The 21,618-nt window shown below is 38.7% G+C and overlaps 1 long non-coding RNA gene and 1 other non-coding gene across 2 annotated transcripts; both read left to right on the top strand.

Moving 5' to 3' along the window:
- The first annotated feature begins 1,169 nt into the window (after window positions 1-1,169).
- LOC124383137 lies at window positions 1,170-7,716 on the top strand. The gene is made up of 3 exons (XR_006925223.1): window positions 1,170-1,245; window positions 6,982-7,042; window positions 7,657-7,716. It is a non-coding gene; the product is annotated as an uncharacterized LOC124383137 (long non-coding RNA).
- trnae-uuc lies at window positions 2,433-2,504 on the top strand. Its single transcript has one exon. It is a non-coding gene; the product is annotated as a tRNA-Glu (tRNA).
- Window positions 7,717-21,618: the final 13,902 nt, after the last annotated feature.

Genomic DNA, 21,618 nt, shown 5'->3' with positions numbered 1-21,618 from the left:
GGTCCGCTTACCGAGAACACGTAAAGATGTTATTCACGCTAAAAATTAAGTATAGGCATGTTTTCGGGAAGGTTGGAGGAAACCGGAGAACATAAAGGAAACCAACACAATCAGACAACTAAATGTGAAACTTGACACAAGTACCACTTCCACTCATTTACTGGCAGGACTTTCCTGATGTTTTTTGGAAATTAAGAAATGCAATGTTTTCCAACCACGATTCTGTTAAATCCCACTTCGCTTTAATTCCTCCTAATGGATCCTAATGGAAGTGATTAGCTCAGCTCAGGTGTTAAACAATGACCTGATCAGCAAATAGAAACAGGGGGTCAAACTATACATGTTTGTTTATTTATACTGTAGAGTATTGAACCCCGCCTCTTCTCCACGCCTCTCCCCCTCTTGTTTGTTTTTTTTTTCCTTTTTTTTTTTTAAACCAAGCTCGCGCGCTTCGGATTCCAGAGCGCGCGGCGGCGCACCTGGCCGGTCGTCGAGCTCGCGCGCGTGCGTGCGCGCGCTCTGCTCCACGAGCCTGCGTTCCGAAGGCGTTAAAAAATTCAAATGGGAGAACTGCAGCACGCGCGCAATTCATTACAGCAACTAACTAACTAAAAAAGTCCTGCATTAACAGTTACTACACAAAAAAGCCGAGGGATTAAGTTACATTATAAACACACATACCGACCCGCGTACGAAGTGTCCTCCCCAACTCTTTTTATTTTTTTTCTAAATTCACTTTAAATAAACTACTCCATACCTTTAGGAGGATAGTTTCAATGTAGTCTCTCGGAGCCACAGCAGGTCCCCATTTGGGAAAAATAAGAAAAAAAGCATGGAAATCCGTCGCTCGTTTCAAAGTTCCGCTCCGACGCTGGTTCTGTCCGTACAGAAAGAGAGGACGAACTCCGCTCCATACCACTACACCTTCCTACTGGGAGAGAGAAACACCTCTCTCTCTCTCTCTCTCTCTCTCTCTCTCTCTCTCTCTCTCTCTCCGTCTCTGCCCCGTTTCCACTCCGGAGCTCCACGCCTCCCCTATGACGTCACCTCGCTCCCGACACCCAGGTCCCCCTGTGATTGGACCGAACACGCACTAACTGCATTTCGATTGGTCAAGACGTGCGCGTGTATTAGTGTTAAATAGCCCAATCGGAGGCGACCAACGGTCTCCTTGGTTACGTCTGTACACGAACTACCTTCTTCAGCGAATGAAGCTGGAAAAACAAACCTGCATAAGATATATAAGTAAGTAAGAGCCTTTATATATTATTATGAATACATTACAGCAGAGTGAAATGCTTTTTTTAGTATGTGCCAGATTGTTAGGAAGCGCAAGATTAGCCATAATACAGCACACCATGGAGTACAGATGGTTAGGGCCTTGCTCAAGAACCTACAGTAGCAGCTTGGCAGTGTTTGGGCTTGACTCCTACCCCACCCCCGTTACATATCCTGGGTTTTTGCATGTAAAGTCAAAGAACATGCACATGTATCTCAAAAACCATAACTTTTGACAGCCACGGTAGATTTGAATTTACCCCAAATGGATATAAAATGCAGCCAATCTACATATATGCATGTTTCAGGGAGGTTGAAGGAAACCAGAGAACACTAAGAAAACCCATATGGACATTGTGTATGCCCCGCTCAAGGGCCCAACAGTTACAGTTTGGCAGTGCTGGGGTTTGAACCTCCAACCTTCTGATCAATAATCGAGAGCCTTCACCCTGAACCGCCACTGCCCTAAATACAGTTATTATACAAAAGTTATCTATTGTAACATTCGTATTTATCAAGAGGCAGTAGCCATTTTTTTATACCTTTTTTCTTACCTGGAAAATAAGTAGAACATGATTTTAAAAAACCTCTTGCCATTAAGTTGTAGAAAGAACCAGTGTGGAAAATGGCCTTCTGGTCTGAAAGGCTCATTTGTGTTTATGTGCACCCCATATGCCTCACTCGCTTCATGGACACTAAAGGTCACTTTCGAGCCTTCCGTGGGATATTATGTGGGTAGGGTGGAGGATCTTCATGAGCATGGGCGGAAATGGGCTTAGATGAAATTGAACACTGGTACTATCCACTCTAAACAGATTAGAATTAGTGTGTCTCGAATGGTAGTATGTTAAAAGGTAACTGGATTGTCTGATATTTGTAATAGTGTAATAGCTCTTCGTAGTGTTGATGCATGGGCACTTTTTAGCTAATATTACCCACGACTCCTTGTGTGAAGGAGGAAGTTTTGAGAGGGGTAAATGTAATGTGGAAAATATAAAACATTTGACATCTTCAGTGGTGCTTGTGTAAGTGGCCGGAATGCCGTTGTTCATGTCCTCAGAAATTAATGCAACGTTTCCACGTGGTGCAGTACCAACCGACATGTGTTATTCAGGCAATAACATTTAAAGTTTTATTGTTACAGTGAGTGTGGGTCCCTGGTGGTCTAGTGGTTAGGATACGGCGCTTTCACCGCTGCGGCCCGGGTTCGATCCCCGGGCAGGGAACCAACCCCAGCCACTCTTAGTGCCGGTCCCAAGCCCGGATAAATGGGGAGGGATGCGTTAGGAAGGGCATCCAGCGTAAAAACATGTGCCAAATCAAACATGCGGAGGATCCGCTGAGGCGACCCCTAATGGGAGAAGCCGAAAGAAAGTTATTGTTACAGTGAGTGTAAGGGAACCCGATAAATGGTTTTAAGTACCACTGTTCTGGATTTCTTTTACTAATCGTTGAAGTTCAAATCAGATGTACAGTGTATTTACACCTTTAAGGAGTAAAGCAAGCAAGCCACACCAGATTCCACCTGTTTAGATGGACTATCAGATGTGGACTTGCTTGGTTCACCCACGCCGTCCCTTTGTGGAAAAAATTGGACACCCCTGGTGTAGTCTAAACATATCGAGACTTGAAGCATAAACAACTATCATTGAAATGACTTCAGCCTTACTTCTCCAAATAATACAAAATTAATCCAATTAATAATACAGATACTGTGCATTAAATATTCAAAAAGGTTCATGCATTTTGTGATATTGTTTTACACTTTCAAAATTCTAATTGTTTGCTTGCTTAGAAGCAATAAATATTAAAGGTCTATAGTGTTAAAGTGTAGATAAATGAATTATTAATTATGCAGTCTGTTTATTGTATTGCTGCTGCTGGTTGTTAAAGGTTTAATTGGATTTGAGGGGCCTAATACTAAATTGTACACAAATGTACAATTTTACAAGAATAAAATAAAGCGCTTGCTTTATATTGAATAATCCATCTATTTATACATTATTGCACCATAACGTTTAGTGCTTTTGTGTGTGGTTTTTTGGTCACAGAGCTGCTCAAATCATGCAAATGGAAGAACGTTTATTGAACCTAATGTCACATAAAAAGACAACGATTCACCTAATAGCACCAGCACACACCGCCTGGCCAGAAAAAGTCATCACCTGGATTTAACTAAGCAAATGGCTAAGAGCTTTCCATTAGATAATTACAACAACAAGTATTGACTAAAGCATTCAATCTTCTGATTTCTTAAACAACCATGTCAGAAGACATATCCTGTGGTCACGGAAAAGGTGATGCTCTTTTTTCAGAAGAGTCGAAGCAATGAAAACAAGTCAAGTCAAGAGTCGAGAAGCTTTTATTGTCATTTCAACCACATATAGCTGACGCAGTACATAGTGAAATAAAACAACGTTCCTCCTGAACCCTGATGCTACATACATACAACAATCACAGAAACAGAAAACACAGGGGTAAGGACTATTAAGTGTCCTCGCAACATAAAGTGCATGTGTGCAACCTGGTGCAAACAGTGCAAAGACAACACAAGACAGTGCAAGACAAACACACAAAACACAAAATAGCTCTGCCAGTAAACCTGTTGTAAAGAGACAAAGTGATGTAATGTGAATACAACTAAGGAGATTGCTGAAATGACTAAAATTGGGTTAAGAACTGTTCAGCACGTTATTATAACTTGGAATTCAATTGGTCAACCATCAGCTTTGAGTAAGAAATGTGATTAGAAAAAAAAGCTTGAATGATTGTGATCAGAGTTCAATTAAGGCTTTTTTAAAAAAGCAACTGTAATAGCCTTAAGAAAAACACTAATCATTGAGGCTAATAAAAAAAAGCAGCAATGGAAAAAAGATCATGTGGTCTGGTGAGTCCAGATTTATCCTGTTTTAGAGTGACGTGAGCATCAGGATAAGAAAAGAGGCAGACGAAGCGATTCACCTATGATGCCTAGTAACTATAGTGCAAGCCTGTGGGGGCAATGTTATGATCTGGGGTTGCTGCCTGGTCATGTCTAGATTTAGCAACATTATGCATTCAAAAAATGAGGTTAGCTAAACCTGAAAATATATCAAATGACCTCTTATTTCTATCAATGTTTATTTTTTTTTCCCTGATGGCACAGGCATATTCCAAGATTACAATGACAGGTTTAGGACTAAATTGTTAAAGAATTCCCACATGGATTAGTCACCACCGAGACCAGACCTAACCCCATTTCGAATCTTTAGAATGTGCTAGAGAAGACTTTACACAGGAGTCTGGCTCTCCCATTATTAATACAAGATTATGGCTAGAAAATAACTGTGGATGGAAATATATGTTGTGATATTGCATAAGGTTATAAAAACTGCCACAGCCAATGTTTGCCGTAATTGAAGCAAAAGGCAGTACAACACAATTTTAGACTGTGTGACTTTTTTTTTTTGCCCATTTCTTTAAAATCACATTTTTCAACACTTTAAAAGTTGCATTGAATCTAAAAGCAATCCATTTTGATAGTCATTATTATAGAGGGGCAAAGCATAATAATAATAATAATAATAATAATAATAATAATAATAATAATAATAAAGAAATAAAGTTGTAAGCAGTAATTTTGGGACCCAAGTATCCAGACTCTGTGAGCTCATACACATTTTGTCAGAAGTTTGTGGACACCTGGTCATAATTATGGTATGTGCTTTTTGAACGTTGCATTCCATATTTAGTCTCAAATTTGCTTTTAGAATTCCCTTCCTTCTGGGAAAATGTTTCACTAGATTTTGGAGTGTGCCTGTGTGACATTTGTGTGTAGGGTGTAAGTCAGGTAGTGATGTAGGTGAGGTGAGGAGACCTGCGGTGCAGTCAGTGTTCACGTTCATCCCAAAGGTTGTCAGTGGGATTGAGATCAGAGCTCTATAGCAAACCGCTCAAGATCTTCCTCTCCAACCCATTTAAACCATATCTTCTTGCAGCACAGAGGCATTGCCATGCGGGAACAGGTCTGGTTTTCAAGTTCAAGTTAATGCTAAATTTTAATATACCTCATCCAAAGACATCCTGTGGAATTGAGTGCCTCCTGCTTTGTAGTAACAGTTTAGAAAAGGGCCACATATGGCAGGAAAGGTCAGGTGACCCAATACTTTTGTCCATATAATGTAAGTCACAGGAAAACAGGGCCATAAAGACATTAGAAAAAAGAGCAATTGAAGAGTGATTGTACTTCTAGTCATTGTAAATGTTTTGACCACAGACAGATGTGGAATTCTCTGACTATCAGAGAAAAGCTTATACTACCTTTAACACATGAGCAACAGGATGTCAAAACAATATAGTAAATTTTGGTAACTATTTGAGAGAATTCGAAGAAAGAGATGCAATAATGGCAGTTGGATGTAAACCAGTACTGTAGGTGATGCTGCACAAAGTCATTGCTGAGATACAGCCCCACTTCCTGTTTGGTAGCTTCTCTGTTAGATGAATCGGCCCATGATGGGTAAATTGTTTAGAGTATTCCTAATAATGTTTAATACATTTTGTGAGCCTTCCTCTGAAGATAATAATAAATTCAATAATAAATCCAAAAATGTGAAAAATCACATTAGAAACTTAGCATGCATCCTAACATTTAAAAACCGTAAACTATAAACATACTTCCAGATTTGGCCTAAATTTGACCAAATGGCTGCACTATAAAAGTTTACATTTGGTCAGAATATCCTTAAAGTCCCGATCTGTGTGCCACAATTGGCAGAAAGAAAAATAAGAAGCAGAAGACAAGACTACAAAAATAAAATTGGAATAACAATAGGTTGCCCACTGTTATTCTTTCACCTTGGGTGCTTGGCCCTGTAATAATAATACTAACAATCCCACACACTTTTACTGAATTGCCAATTATCTCTACCGTATGCATGTTATCACTTACTGTGAAAGAACCTTATTAGGTCTTAACACCATACAGCACACACAACACACACATACAAACACAGACAGACACTTGCGAAGCCGAATGATATCATTACCTCAGTGCAATATAAAGATTAAGAAAGATATCACAAAGGCTTGTTCGCTCCTATCAACTATAATCAAATACAGCAAATAAAATAAATTCGAACCCCACTGTTTACACTGAAGGCTCTTATACCAAGCAAAATGAACATAAATGTTTGGAAAAACACCTAATGTCTGTGTTTTTGTCATCTGATTGCTAAGACAATGTGCATCTCAGCAGTGTGCTTAATGAGGGAAATGAGATCCCTCTGTTCACTATTATCATATGTTCATACAACAGAAATGCAGTAAGTTATGAACAGCAAACTAAAAAAAACTAGAAAATAGTGTTTTTCTCTCTGCATATGTTCTGTGTCACTTTCTGTATCAATCAAGAAACACCAATTCATTTGCTGTTTGAAATGAGAAAAAAATCTGTCACACATTTATTTTCTAGCATGCTGGAGTTGAAAAACTGCTGCTTGTGTGTAATCGGTGGATAACTGACTCTCGGTTAACTTTCTCCGTGTTACTTTTAATCCCTCACAATAAGCTGATTACTGCAGCTGCCGAAATGGAAAGGGATTTGGGAGGGTACTCTGACCTTCCTCCTCCTACAACCTTTGACTGCTCATGATAACAGTTTAATTTGCCTGTCATATGCATATACCCATGTATGACAGTTATGAATTCACTGTCTCGTTTCAGCAAGAGATGAGTGGGAGGGACCTGCGTGCCTTTTTGTCGACTCACCGTGCCGAGAACGTAGGTAAGGTGAACCAATGGACTTGAGCTTTCTTTCCCCTTTTCACTCAGGAAGATTGGAGACTGGTGTGCAGGTGCTCCTGAAGCAGCGTCTCGAGTGAATGTGACCTGCAGTCTGCAGCACAGAGCAATTTGAAAATGGGCAGATTATTGTGCCATTGCCAGCGGTAACACTGACTGAAGTGCAGACCTGTATGAGCGACTACTGTGTGATAGAGTGCCTTTGTGACATAGCTCTTTTTTTTTTTTACTGGAGTTCACTGAAAGCAATACAGACTGTTTATTAATCTCCTTTATTCTCCTAGGTTTTTCCATCTTCTCTATTCTATCCATATCATTTTCATTATCTTTATACATCCATACAGATTTTACTGTTTTGTGCTAACACAGCGAAATATTCAGGTCTTTTTATGGAAAACAAGGCACATTCTCATTTACTGTGCTTTGCATAAGTATTCACTTTCCATTGACATTTCCACATCTCCAATTTTTGTATGAATTTATAAACCCATCAAACTGAGGTTCCTGTGAAATATTTTTTTAATAGTATTTTTTTAATCAGTTTTTACATCTTCTTCTTCTTCTTCTTCTTCTTCTTCTTTCGGCTGCTCCCATTAGGGGTCGCCACAGCGGATCATCCGTCTCCATACCACCCTGTCCTCTACATCTGCCTCTTTCACACCAACTACCTGCATGTCTTCCCTCACCACATCCATGAACCTCCTTCTTGGCCTTCCTCTTTTCCTCCTTCCTGGTGGCTCCATCCTCAGCATTCTTCTACCAATATAACTCATGTCCCTCCTCTGCACATGTCCAAACCATCTCAATCTCGCCTCCCTCACCTTGTCACCAAAACATCCTACATGGGCTGTCCCTAATTTCTAATCCTGTCCATCCTCGTCACTCCCTCGTCACTCCCTCATTTCTAATCCTGTCCATCCTCGTCACTCCCAACGAAAACCTTAACATCTTCAGCTCTGCAAACTCCAGCTCCGCCTCCTGTCTTTTACTCAATGCCACTGTCTCTAAACCATACAACATCGCAGGTCTCACCACAGTCCTATAAACTTTCCCTTTCATTCTTGCAGATACCCTACTATCACAAATCACTCCTGTCATTCTTCTCCACCCACTCCACCCTGCCTGCACTCTTTTCTTTACTTTCCTAACACACTCTCCATTACATTGCACTGTTGACCCCAGCTACCTAAACTCCTCCACCTTCTCCACCTCTTCTCCCTGCAACCGCACCACTGCACTGCCTTCCCTCTCATTTACGCACATGTACTCTGTCTTACTACTACTGACTTTAATTCCCCTTCTCTCCAGCGCATATCTCCACCTCTCCAGGCTCTTCTCAACCTGCTCACTACTCTCACCACAATTAACAATATCATCCGCAAACATCATAGTCCAGGGAGACTCCTGTCTGACTTTGTCCGTCAACCTGTCCATCACCACTGCAAACAGGAAAGGGCTCAGGGCCGATCCTTGATGCAGTCCAACCTTCACCCTGAACCAGTCTGTCGTTCCTACTGCACACTTCACTGCTGTCACACTGTCCTCATACATGTCCTGCACCACCCTCACATACTTCTCTGACACACCAGACTTCCTCATACAATACCACAACTCTTCTCTTGGCACTCTGTCGTACGCTTTCTCTAAATCCACAAATACACAATGCAATTCCTTCTGTCCTTCTCTATACTTCTCCATCAACATTCTCAAAGCAAATAAGGCATCTGTGGTGCTCTTCCTCGGCATGAAACCATACTGTTGCTCACAGATGGTCACCTCTTCTCTCAGCCTGGCTTCCACTACTCTTTCCCATATCTTCATGGTGTGACTGATCAACTTAAATCCCCTGTAGTTACTGCAGGTCTGCAAATCTTTCTTAAAAACTCCACTCCCATCTCTCCTAAACATCTCCACGCTTCTACCGGTATGTCATCTGGTCCAACCGACTTTCCACTCTTCATCCCCTTAATCGCTGCTCTCACTTTCTCCTTACTAATCCTATCCACATCCTGCTTTACCAACGCCACATCATCAAATCTTCTCTCTCTCTGATTTTCCTCATTCATCAGCTGCCCAAAATACTCCCTTCTCAACACACTCTCCTCACTAGTCAACACATTTCCATCTCCATCATTTATTGCTCTAACTTGCAACACATCCTTCCCAGCTCGGTCCCTCTGCCTGGCCAATCGGTACAAACTTTTCTCCTCCCTTAGTGTCCAACCTCTCATACAGCTCCTCATATGCCTTTTCCTTAGCTTTTGCCACATCCCTATTTACCTGCTTCCGCATCTCCTTGTACTCCTGCCTACTTTATCACTTTGACGATCCCACTTCTGTTTTGCCAACCTCTTTCTCCTTATGCTCTCCTGCACTTCCTCATTCCACCACCATGTCTCTTTGTCTTCCTTTCTATTTCCAGATGTCACACCAAGTACTTTTCTAGCTGCCTCCCTCATCACTCTTGCAGTAGTTACCCAATCCTCCAAAACCATCCTACCGACCACCATTATCATCACCCTTCAATTTCCAGCTTCACGATCATCACCCTTTCAGAAACTCTCTTCACCTCCACTATACACTTACTGTACTCTTCCTTCAGAATTACCCCTACACCATTTCTCTTTCCATCCACACCATAATAGAACAGTTTAAATCCACCTCCAATGTTTCTGGCCTTACTCCCTTTTCACTTGGTCTCCTGAACACACAACATATCTACCTTTCTCCTCTCCATCATATCAGCTATCTCTCTCCCTTTACCAGTCATAGTACCAACATTTAAAGTACCAACCCGAACCTCCACTCTCCTACACTTCTCCTTTTCCTTCTGTCTCTGTAGACGTCTTCCTCCTCTCCTTCTCCTCCTTCGGCCAACAGTAGCCCAATTTTCACCGGTACCCTGTCGGGTAACGATACCTGTGGCGGTCGTTGTTAACCCGGGCCTCGACCGATCCGGTATGAAAGTCTTATTTGTGATCCGCATATTTGATTTGGCACATGTTTTACGCTGGATGCCCTTCCTAACGCAACCCTCCCCATTTATCCAGGCTTGGGACCGGCACTAAGAGTGCACTGGCTTGTGCCTCCCTAATGGCTGGGTTAATCATTAATCAGTTGTTACATAATGGTTTAAATAGAGTAGAAGTGAAAGTATCACATGTTAATTCATAATATACTTAAATCTGTTTTGGAAAGATCCCAGAGTCAAATGTCATCATGAAGACCAAGGTACAAAAACTATAACTTGGGGACTTTGATTGGATTATTTGAAAAAGAAATTTGGAACAGCACCATTTACGATATTATTAAAGAAATAGAAAGAACAGTCCAACAGTGGCAGCTTTGCAGTGTTGGGCCTAAATCCCTGACCTTCTAATATATAACCCAGAGATTAAACTGATGAGCCACTACCAACCTACAAACCCCCTGATGGTTGTGTACCTAAACTCAAGCACCATATAACAGTGGTGGTACAAAAGGAGGATGCAGATTGTCAATAAAGACTGACGAAGTGGTTTGCTGTGTAGTCCATGTTCATGTGTATGGTGTGTGATGGTTGTCTTTGTGCTCTCCTATTCAGAGGACTTGACGCAGAGAGTAAAGAATGAATTGGGAATCAAATGCAAGCCTGTTCAGTATGACAAGCTTCAGGCTATGGTGGAGGCCAAAAAGCAGTACTCAGAGAAGATTGAACACAAGGTAAGAACAGAGTAATGGGTAATTCGACTGTTATTCTCAATACTACTGTGCCCTATTTAGCAATCACTCAAGTGTCACTTATCTCCATGTATCATATTTGCTTTTAGTCTGTCAGGGCACATTTCTCATTCTCATCAATGTTTTTCTACTCTTGTGCCCTAAATTAAGTGAAATATATATATATATATATATATATATATATATATATATATATATATATATATATATATATCTATATATATATATATATCTATATATATATATATATATATATATATATATATATATATATATATATATATATACTATTATTTGTTAAACCATTTTTTTTAAGATTGAGCCTTAAAAAAATTATAAAAACACATTTGTTAAATGCCTTACATTCTCAGTGATCCCTTGATCTATTTGGTCCTTTAAAAAAAAAGAAAAATTGAAGGAATACTCTATCATTTTATCAGCCTGATCTCTATCCAGCACCACTGCAGCAAATGTGTGATTACCAGGAACATTTCAAAACATTTTCCAGTGCTGAAAAAGGAACAGAAAAGCGATCATTCAAGACTTGCTTATAGTGGTAATCAAAGTGCAATGAAGAGAATGATTGGTGGAATTGAATTCTGTCAGCAGTCAGGTAAAGTATGTTTTATAGACTGCAGTTTAAACACCTGCACTCTAGCAATAAAGGTCTTTAGATATAACAGGTAAAACAGAAGGTCTTAACAAATCTTTCTAACACTAAAGCAATGCAATAAAAATTAGTTATTTAGCCTTTCATTTAGTTTTAGTACAAGTCATGAACTATTATACCCATATCATGGTAATATTCAGTTGTAAATTTTAAATATATATATATATATATATATATATATATATATATATATATATATATATATATATATATATAATTTTTTACTTTTTTTTACTAGGGCTGTCAAAATGAACAAATTAGTAACACATTAATGCAAATTCATTTTAATGCCACTAAATGTATTAATTATGTATTAATGTATTAATGCAGCTTGCATTTTTGTTTGACCATTTTTATTACAAATATATATAAATTTATAAGAGGTGAAAAAACCTTCAACAATACACACACTTATTCACGATGTCCTTTCTTTATTTAAATATATATATATATAATATGTGTAAGTTTAAGGCATAATTAAAAATGTTTTATTCTTTATTATGTTAATGTTAATTGGTGCCGCAAAAAAATGGATTACCTTCATTCTTTACCTTTACTTTTACCTGTATTCCTACAGGACGGGGCCACAAGCTGGATGTAATGCTTAAAAAAAGTGGGGTTGTCATTTTTTGTTCGAACAACAAAATTCAGACTTTTGAACAAAATCAAAGTGTAAAGTGATATTGAGTGATTTTATTTATCTACACATCAGGTTTTAAGGCACCAGTGACTCAAAAATGAGTCTAATTATTGAGCAAATAGATGATTTACAATCAAAATAAATATATATATTTTTTATCAAATTTGCAGTGCAATTAAAAATGATTATAATGGCTTTATTTGCATGCTTTAATTGTATATAAATGTTTCTAAAACTGCATAATCCTTCAGGCACCATACATTCTCTTGATTTTATGCTTTCAAGGCTACATTTAAGGCAAACCACCTCCCATCAGCCTACTTAAACCAGTCTTTATCTTTATTACTAATGATAATAAATCTTGGCTGATACTAGAACTGGTACCAGTGTAGTTATGTATATGGAGAGAGACAGAGAGAGAGAGAGAGAGAGAGAGAGAGAGAGAGAAGTGCTCTTAGATTTTAATCATAAACAAGTGTTCATTATTGCTTATAATAATTTCACTAGAACGAACCAGACTCAGAGTCTAGGATCCATGTGCTGGGTTTATTGTCTTGGTCTTTTTGTAAGATTAGAGTCACATCATCAACTGTAACAGCCATTAAACCTGGCTGAGGAACAGCCAAACTCTGCTTCAGACTTTTCCAAAGTTGGGGAAGACTGTTTCAGGTCACAGGTCACCACACCAGGGTAAGACAGAGCACAGCAACAAGAAACAATGTAGTTATACTTCAGCAGCAAGACCTCTCCCAGCCAAAGATTTGATTAGTCAATTGTTAATTTATTGAGGTTTCCTGGTGGTCTAGTGGTTAGGATGCTGCGCTCTCACCGCTGCAGCCCGGGTTCGATCCCAGGTCAGGGAACCGACCCCAGCCATTAGGGTTGCACAAGCCTTAGTGCTGGTCCCAAGCCCGGCTAAATGGGGAGGGTTGCGTTAGGAAGGGCATCCAGCGTAAAAACGTGCCAAATCAAACATGCGGATGGTCCACTGTGGCGAACCCTAATGTGAGAAGCCGAAAAGAAATATGTTTAATTGTTCATTTATTGAACCACAATTTCAAATAGTTGGCAATGTTTAAACATGGTACTGGCATTAATTGTAAAATCTAAAGAATGGTCAAACACATTTATATAAAATTTTAATCTAGACACATAAAAATAGCAAATAGCAAAGTCTATGGAATTGGAAGACTTCACAACAAAACCATTTGTTTATATAGTGACCAAACCACAAAGTAGAAATGAAACAGGAAATGGGCACCTGTCTAGAACTCTGTTGGCAGATATCAGCAGGGGGTTAAAAAAGACTACTTTAGGTGCAACATGCGAGATTCAGTGTATTGTTTATGAGTTTGTTTATTTAGCATGTAATAAAAGGTGTTTTGTGTGCATGCATTGGCTTGACAGAATTTTTAATAGGACGCGATCAGCTCCATTAGCCCGAGATAAAAATGCACTCATGGAGATGGATGGTGAAAAGTAATATGATTCATGCTAATTGAGTAATGTCCTTCAGACTAATTTAGTTTGAGAGCCGAATAAACTATGCAGTGGAGGGGCACTTTAAAAAGGAAAAGCGTGAAAATTAGACAATTAGTTGAAACACTGTTCTGGTATTCACAGCATTATATCACGGCTGTGTTTTGCACAGCTACGTGAAACTGACTTTCAATAAAACTTTCTCCCAGAATCAGAGTGAATGATGTAATCGAAGCCCAACTGTTCACAAACTGTTTACATGATGCGTTTTCACCTGTACACACTCATGCACATCTTCAGACTTGCATAGGAACCCGGCATCAAAGAAAGACATAATGCCGATTACATAATAACAGCTGGTCTTACGTAACTCCTAAGATTTGGGGTCTGAAAAATAAATTCTAGATCAGACAGAAAGCTAAGCTTTCCATCATTTCGAGGAGTTAACCCGGGGGTGGTGAGGATTGGGCTCGTGGAACTGCTGTGATTTAGCTGGCGAACTGAAGCAGCACTGTTTCGGTGGCTCATTATGCGTCACTCACAGTCATTTCAAATGCAGCTCCCTGCAGTGGCCTGATAAGACGCCTGCGCATATGTGTGTGTGTGTGTGTGTGTGTGTGTGTGTGTGTGTGTGTGTGTGTAAAGCTGTGGCTCTACAGATAGATACTATTTGAATCAACATTTGTGTGTATGCCCTACTGCTAGGATTATACAAAGGGAAAGAAGGAAGTACAAGATGTGGTTTTCTTTAATTGTCTCAGAGTGTTAATAAGATTCTTAACTCAGCACTTTAACCAATTGTCCAAGCACAGTCTTCAGGGTGTGGGTTGTTGTGTGTGTTTGCACTATTTCCTGACATGTATCAATAATAATCGTCACTCACAAGCAATTAACCTGTTTTTAACAGGCATAACTTGCCTATACTGTGCAAAGCTGTGTCATTTTTTTCTTGCATGAACCGGACAAGTCCTGCTTGAAAATTGTGACTGAGTACATTACCACATAAATTACCACATATGAACATCAAATCTCAGTCTTGACAGCAGCGTGTAGTGTTGATCTTGTCTTGGTCTTGCCCTACTGTCATGCTTGCTCTTGACTCTGACTCCATTGGCAAGCCCCAATGACTTGACTGATATATTTATTATTCTCATTTTTTTTTTCTTCAAATATTTATAAGGTTGTAGGCAAATGTGAAGAAGTGCTATAAAGTAATGCTTTCAAAAATATATATTTTACAAAATGCAAAGAGAGCGAATAAAAGAAAAATCTAAATCTAATCAATGTTTGGTGTGACTAGTATTAAGGTACAAACCAGCATCAGTTCTTACAGGTGCACACTTTGTACACTGTGTCATGTCACAGGACATACACCATAGCAAGACTGAGCACAGCAACAAGACACAATATAGTTATACTGCATCATTTCCCAGGCAGACTTTAAAGCAGACTGAGGTTTCAAGATGTCCTGTTCATGCTATTTTAAAAAAGTACAAGTATATAAGCAATGTTGAGGACTGTAGATGCACTGGTCAGCCAAAGAAAATACATGCAGAGAATGAAAGACACAGATTCTTACTGCCTTTTAACATTAGATGTCCACAGTGCCACCAGCAAAGAACTGGCAGAAACCAGTGGGACCCAGGTATACCCATTTACTGTCTGGAGAATTCTGCCATTAGTGGTCTATATGGAGGAATTGCTTGGCAACAGGCAATACCTCTGATGTGGAAACAAAACTAAACTATGCATAAAAACATAGGAACTGAGGTGTAGAAAATTGCAGCAGGTGCTTTGGGCTGGTGCATCAAAATATGAAATATTTGGCTGTAGCAGAAATATGGCTGTGTTACCAAAGGGCTGGAGTGCGGTGCAATAAGAGTGTCTGTAGGCAATGGCAAAGCACGGTGGAGGTTTCAATGCAGCCACAAACCTATATGTATATATGGATATAGATTATTGATGGCTCATTCTCAAGACACTTTTAGTGACACACCTTCCCTGTTGGTGTACTTATCTTTCCCCATGCACTGGATATATTAGACCTTCCTGGTCCTTCTCCAGGATTAGCTTCTGATCACGAGTAGCAATAGGGACTTAGTTTAAAATGTTTAAAAATTACATCAACATTGCTGGGCCTGAGAAAGACATCAGCATTGACTTTATTGTGTCAGTGTCACCGCTGTACAGAAAATGGTCCATTACCCAAAAGAATATCTTGTTGGTTATGGTAACGCGGTGGTTTCGTTTAATTATATCCAAACACATATCTCTTTTTTTTTTACAAAATGACATTCTGAACATAATGCAAATTGAAGTATAGAGCGTTTGAAGCCGTAGTGTTAGATAACAGTAAATAACAGATGTTAAACTCCTACTATAGAACAATAACATACTGATTGAGAGCACTGACACAAACTGGGGATTTATCTTGAATTAAATTCAAGAGTGATTATGGATATCAAATTTATGGCAATTAGGCTCATAAAAAGTGCTAAGGAATATAAGAGTAAAATTAGCACTGATTACACAGATTGAATGTGAATCATGAATAAAATATTTTACACAGAGGCGAATACACACTGTCAGTGTGTGATAGGATGTCGCTATTGATCGTTTGCTTATTTTACTCCATTTATTCATATATACTGCACACCTTCCTATTTTACATATTGCTTTCAGCATATGAAAGCCATTGCCAGGCCTGATCGAAAATGCTTGACATTGATACAGAGGCCTGTGTTTGCTAATCACCCGAATTAAAGGGGAAGACTATTGATTGCTGCTAAGTAAATTATAGCACCAGTAGGTTCCCTAATCAGTATTTAAGGAAACCTCCATCCTGAAACACTTTCAATATGTTTCCATTGAAATGTTTCCACTGTGCCTAGCAATTCTGGGGCTGCAGTATTTGTGGTGTTTTCGTTATTCCTGGGAAATGGTAGGATTTGTCTGTCATTAAGACATCACTGGGGGACATGATTATTGCAAACGCAGATAAGATGACATGATATTTCACTCATCTTAAACATAAAAGTTAGCTTTTACTGCAATTTGTTTCTGAAAACAAAAGTGCTAGATCCTTTCTAGAAGTAAATACCAGGGAACTTGGGGGGCACAAGTTAGGAGACCCCTTGGATGGGCAGTTTGGAATCTCTAATCAGTCTGCAATGCATGAAAACAGAGTGCCTGGAGTATACCTGGAAACAAAGGGAAAACTCTGTGTCCCTCTGTTCAGTGTCACATAATAAGAAACAGTATAGACAACATATATATGATGCAGTTGCAACATTGCCTACGTATAGGCTTGCAATGTTAGTGATCATTGCGATGAGCAGCATTATGACGTTCCTGGCAGTGTTAGTATAAATTTGAAATCTTTAGAAGCTGATCTGTTTGAGCAGGATGCACCAATGAGAAACTGAGAGAGTTGGACTAAAGACTAGACTAAAGGACTGCATCACTGTCTTTAGATACTGAAGGAAGAAGTTGAATTAAAGATCACATAAAAAGGAATAAAACTTGAATAAAAACTTAATATGAAAGTCATTCATGGTGGATTTCACAATCTGTTGATTTTGTTCGGAGTGTTTCCTCAGCCTGAACTGATTTATTCCCTTTGGGATAATACTGCATGGACACTGCTCAGTAAAGTTGCAAGCACATTCCACAAACTGACAGATGTTGCTCAAGGGAAAATGAGAACTGAAAAAGAGAGAAAGAGAGGGAAAGAGAAAGATACAAGAGACTAGTATCTTGTGCATTGTCGGCTTCATTATTTTTGCGTCCACACTGTATGCGTGGCAACATTCAATTTAGTCATATTAGTGTGTTTTAATGCACTTGAGTAAAGGAACCAAACATCCATAGCTTATATAAATGAAGCGTAGTGCATTTGTCAGCCATTACTGGAGGCCTGCCTCATCATCGCTGTCCTCGTTTTGACCCAGGCTGCTCCCACATGCTGCAATCAGAAGATCTCTGGAGAAGAAAATGCACAATTATCTGACTCCTTGTCACTTTAGAAAGCTCAGTTGGTTACCAAACTACAATGTGTGGCATTGAAAAGCCCCACTAGCACATTTGTCTTTATCATCCTTGCTAAAGTAGCTAATTAGTGCTACGTTTCATCTAAATTTAACCCTGACATAAAAAGGGGAAAAAAAGACACAAAATCTTTTTGGGGAAAAGAACACATTTCCTCGTGCGGATCAGCCAAATGTCCCTGCAAAGATATCAAACATGCCCACACACTCTACAAACAAAGCAGACATTCAAGCCTCCATTCAGTAGTGTTGTTCAACGTGCAAAATCACCCCAGATTAATTTGTGATTCCTTGTTTGTGTTTGCTTTTGGAAGTGTGTGCATGTGGGTTTGTGAGTGTGCATGCATTATTTATGTTTGGTTTTTTTCTGACACCTTCTTGAAGAAAGCTCTACTTCACTCTTTAAAAAAGTTGTACTTTTGTAGCCTGTGTATGTCTTTGTGAAAAAATTTTGCTATAATGAGGAGCATCTATTTTTAGATTACTTCCAGTGTGATAAATCAAATCTTCCTTCCTGTGACTGTTCCTCTCTCCCTGCTGATAGAGTGCGAGGTCGTGAACTCCTGCACGGTTGGATCCTTTACTGGATCAGAGGGCAACTGCAGGCTATGATGATGTCAACATCATGACGTGTTTGTGTGTATATTTACCATATCATTATGTGCCATGTTTGACCTTGTGGTGACATTTAGGTGCCCTTGATGAGGATAACTGTTTTTTTTTATAGCAAGATTCCTCAGATAGAAGTCAGTAAAAATAATCACTCCGCATAGTTTAGCTCAGGGGTCGAGGGAACCTGTGGAGCCGACAGTTGTGATGGAAATCTGGCTCTTTACAGTAAGTCAGTTCATTTGGCTCAGCTGACCAGTAAGACTTGACTCTTGTGGCCAGCAAATGCCTTGTTGCTTTCTTTTAACTGTTAAATTATTGCTTGTCACGCATGGCTAATAGAGTTCATTATATATTCTTGTCTACATTGTAATGATCAAAAGAGCATTACTTTGCATTATGTATTTATTCAATCTATTTGAATAATCATTAAGTATTTAGCAAGGAACTACAATGTGTATTGACAGTCACAGTACAGGTGCATTAATGTTTATGTAATCATTATTACTCTGGCTTTACTCGGATTACAGGATTTTGACTGATCCAGCAATTTTGACCTGGATCAGATTGATTCAAACTTGATTTTACTTTTAAAAAATATTTAAAAGTTGTATTTGGTAGTATACAGTAAAGTACATAGTTTCAGGTGTGGAAAAAATGCTGTAAAGTTATAAAGCTTTCAAAAATAGAAATGTTAATCATTTATTTTTGTCCATTAACACAAATGAAAAGTAAATAAACAGAAATCCAAATCAAATCAATATTGGGTGTAACCACCCTTCTACCTGCAAAACAGCATTAGTTCTTCTAGGTACACCTGCAAAGAGTTTTTGAAGGAACTCGGCAGGTAGGTTCTTCTGAACATCTTGTAGGCTGCCTTAAATCCTTCTGTCGCTTTATGTAATTCCAGTCAGACTTGATGATGTTGAGATCATGTTTGGGATTGTTGTCCTCCTGCAGAATAAATCCAATCCATCACCTCCCTGATTGCGTTAGATATCTGCCTGTGTTTATTAGCATTGAGGACACCAATAATCCTGACGAAAACTCTAACTTCATTTGCAGTAATTCAGCCCCAAACTTGCAAGAGATTCCCACCATGCTTTTGTGTTGCTCTTTATTGTACTGCTCTTTTGCAGACCTTTGGCAAACAAACTGCCTCATGCTACAGCCAAATATTTCAAATTTTACTTCATCAGTCCAAAGCACCGGCCATATTTTTCCTATGTTTTTGTGCATAGTTTAGACACTTAACCTTGTTTCGTATCCTGCTGAAGACATCATTATACATCTTAACAATGCAAAGGGCACTAGCATTAATCCTGGCCTTATTATGAACACCCCCCTGTATGCTAGCTATGCCTTTGACGTCACGACGCATTCAGGCTCCACCTCGGACTTCTCTGTACCATCCTGCTTAGTTGAGGATGTCGCTCTGCCTCCTTGTTACTCTGTGTTTGTGTATCTGATTCACATTCACTTTAATTAGCACTTGTGTATATAACCAGCACCCTTTGTCACTCTTGGCTATTGTTGGTGCTTTTGTTCATGCTCAGTTTTATGTTTCCATTTCATGTTTTTTTTTTTTATGCGTTTCATGATCCATTTGTTTTGGCGTCTTTTCTATTTGTACTTCACTTAACTTCTATTTGCACTTGCATCATATTATGTGATATTAGGCACAGGGAGCATACATGTGCTATTTACCTAAAAAAGTGTAAAACAGCAAATGTTTGCAAAAAGATTGGCAAATTAAAGCATGTTTTGGTTTAAACACACAGCAGGATAATGAAATGCATCAAATATAGAATATATTGAACGAGTTTTAGCTCTTAGCTCTTTATATTTCTGAGACTAAATCCAACTGTGCATACTTGTACTTGTGCTATATTGTTGTAAACATAAGAAGATTAAATATGTAAAAACTTACTCACTGTATTTACAGGTGCTATATATCCCCACATGTTGAGATATAATTTACATTCGGTACTATAACAGGAAAAGTATGTGTTGAGTTGTTGAGACCAAGACAAGACTGATTACAATTTCACCCAAGTTAATCGCAAGACTGAGACCAATGGTTTGTAGTCCAAGACCAAGAAAATAAGCAATCTGAAGTACCATAGCCCTAATAATTTGTTCCCAAGGATTTATTCGCCTACAGACAACAGAGATGTTATATTGAAATAAATTAAGCCAAACATTCATTCATGAGAAAATCAGATGCGTAGGAGCAGAAAGAAAATGTGAACTGTGCTGAACTGCGAATAGGAAACACTGGTTTAGAGGCGGTTGATAGAATGTCAGACTAAATAAATGTCAGACCAAATAACCACAAAAACAACAAGTGCACAGATTCTAATGAAGAAAAAAAACACACAAAAGGAAAGCAGAGATGGTAAATATTCAATGTGTCATTTAGGTCTTTGTCGTTTATCCTGTACATGTGCCAGTTTAATATTTACACACTAGTACATCCTGCAGTCAAATGAAGGCAAATGTACTTCGTGCAATATATCAGATAATTATAGGTTATAATATATTTTTCACACCTGATTCGAGGTTTATAAAATTAAGGTGATCACTTCGTCCACTAGCAGTACATAGCGCTATATGGACAAAAGTTAATGAACCCCTCATCATAAGATCTGTAAGTGTTTTTCTAAACATCCTATTTAGCCCTTATTTGCTGAAGTGTGCTTTTGGAGATGTGTGCTCAATCAGCTACAAGAGTGTTAGTAAAGTCAAGAACTGATGTTGGGTGAGAATGGAGTGTGGTGTAGTCTGTGTTCCAATAATCAATTAAGCCTGCTTTTTGCGCAGGTTTGGGTCTCCTAGTTTCACTCTCCAAGTGGAAAATCTCATGCTAGTACATCCAAAGATATTTTATTCAATTGTGTGCCTCTGACTTTGTGTTAACATTTTGAGGAAGAACCCCATATGTTTGGAAAAGTCAAGTGTCCCAATGCTTTTTTGCCCTACACACAGAAAATCAATGTACAGGAATGAATATAAAAGAGTAGAAATGCTTTATCACTCCAACTGTACCTTAGCAGGGTAAAGCAATGTATCTATAAACATTGGTATATTTTTGTACCTTCTTGTTTGTACATCTGAAAGAACATTTTAAATATAATTATAAATATAAATAACAGCTAAGTTATTAATGAAACTTATATATGTCATACTGACCAAGAATCAGATGGAAAATTGCCAGTAGCTTTTATTACTTCAATACACACAATTTATTAAAATTATGATTTTGTGATCTGTGATTTCCTGCATCATTTGCCCGTACCTTAATCTTTTAAAAAGTACAATTATGTACCATTTGCTGTTCTTCTTCTTCTTCTTCTTCTTCTTCTTCTTCTTCTTCTTCTTCTTCTCCTGGCTTG

The sequence above is a fragment of the Silurus meridionalis genome, chromosome 3, assembly GCF_014805685.1.
Source record: "Silurus meridionalis isolate SWU-2019-XX chromosome 3, ASM1480568v1, whole genome shotgun sequence".
In the NCBI taxonomy this organism is placed as follows: Eukaryota; Metazoa; Chordata; class Actinopteri; order Siluriformes; family Siluridae; genus Silurus; species Silurus meridionalis.
The sequence above is the reverse complement of the archived record's forward strand: the minus strand, read 5'-3'. Positions and strand labels throughout refer to the sequence as shown.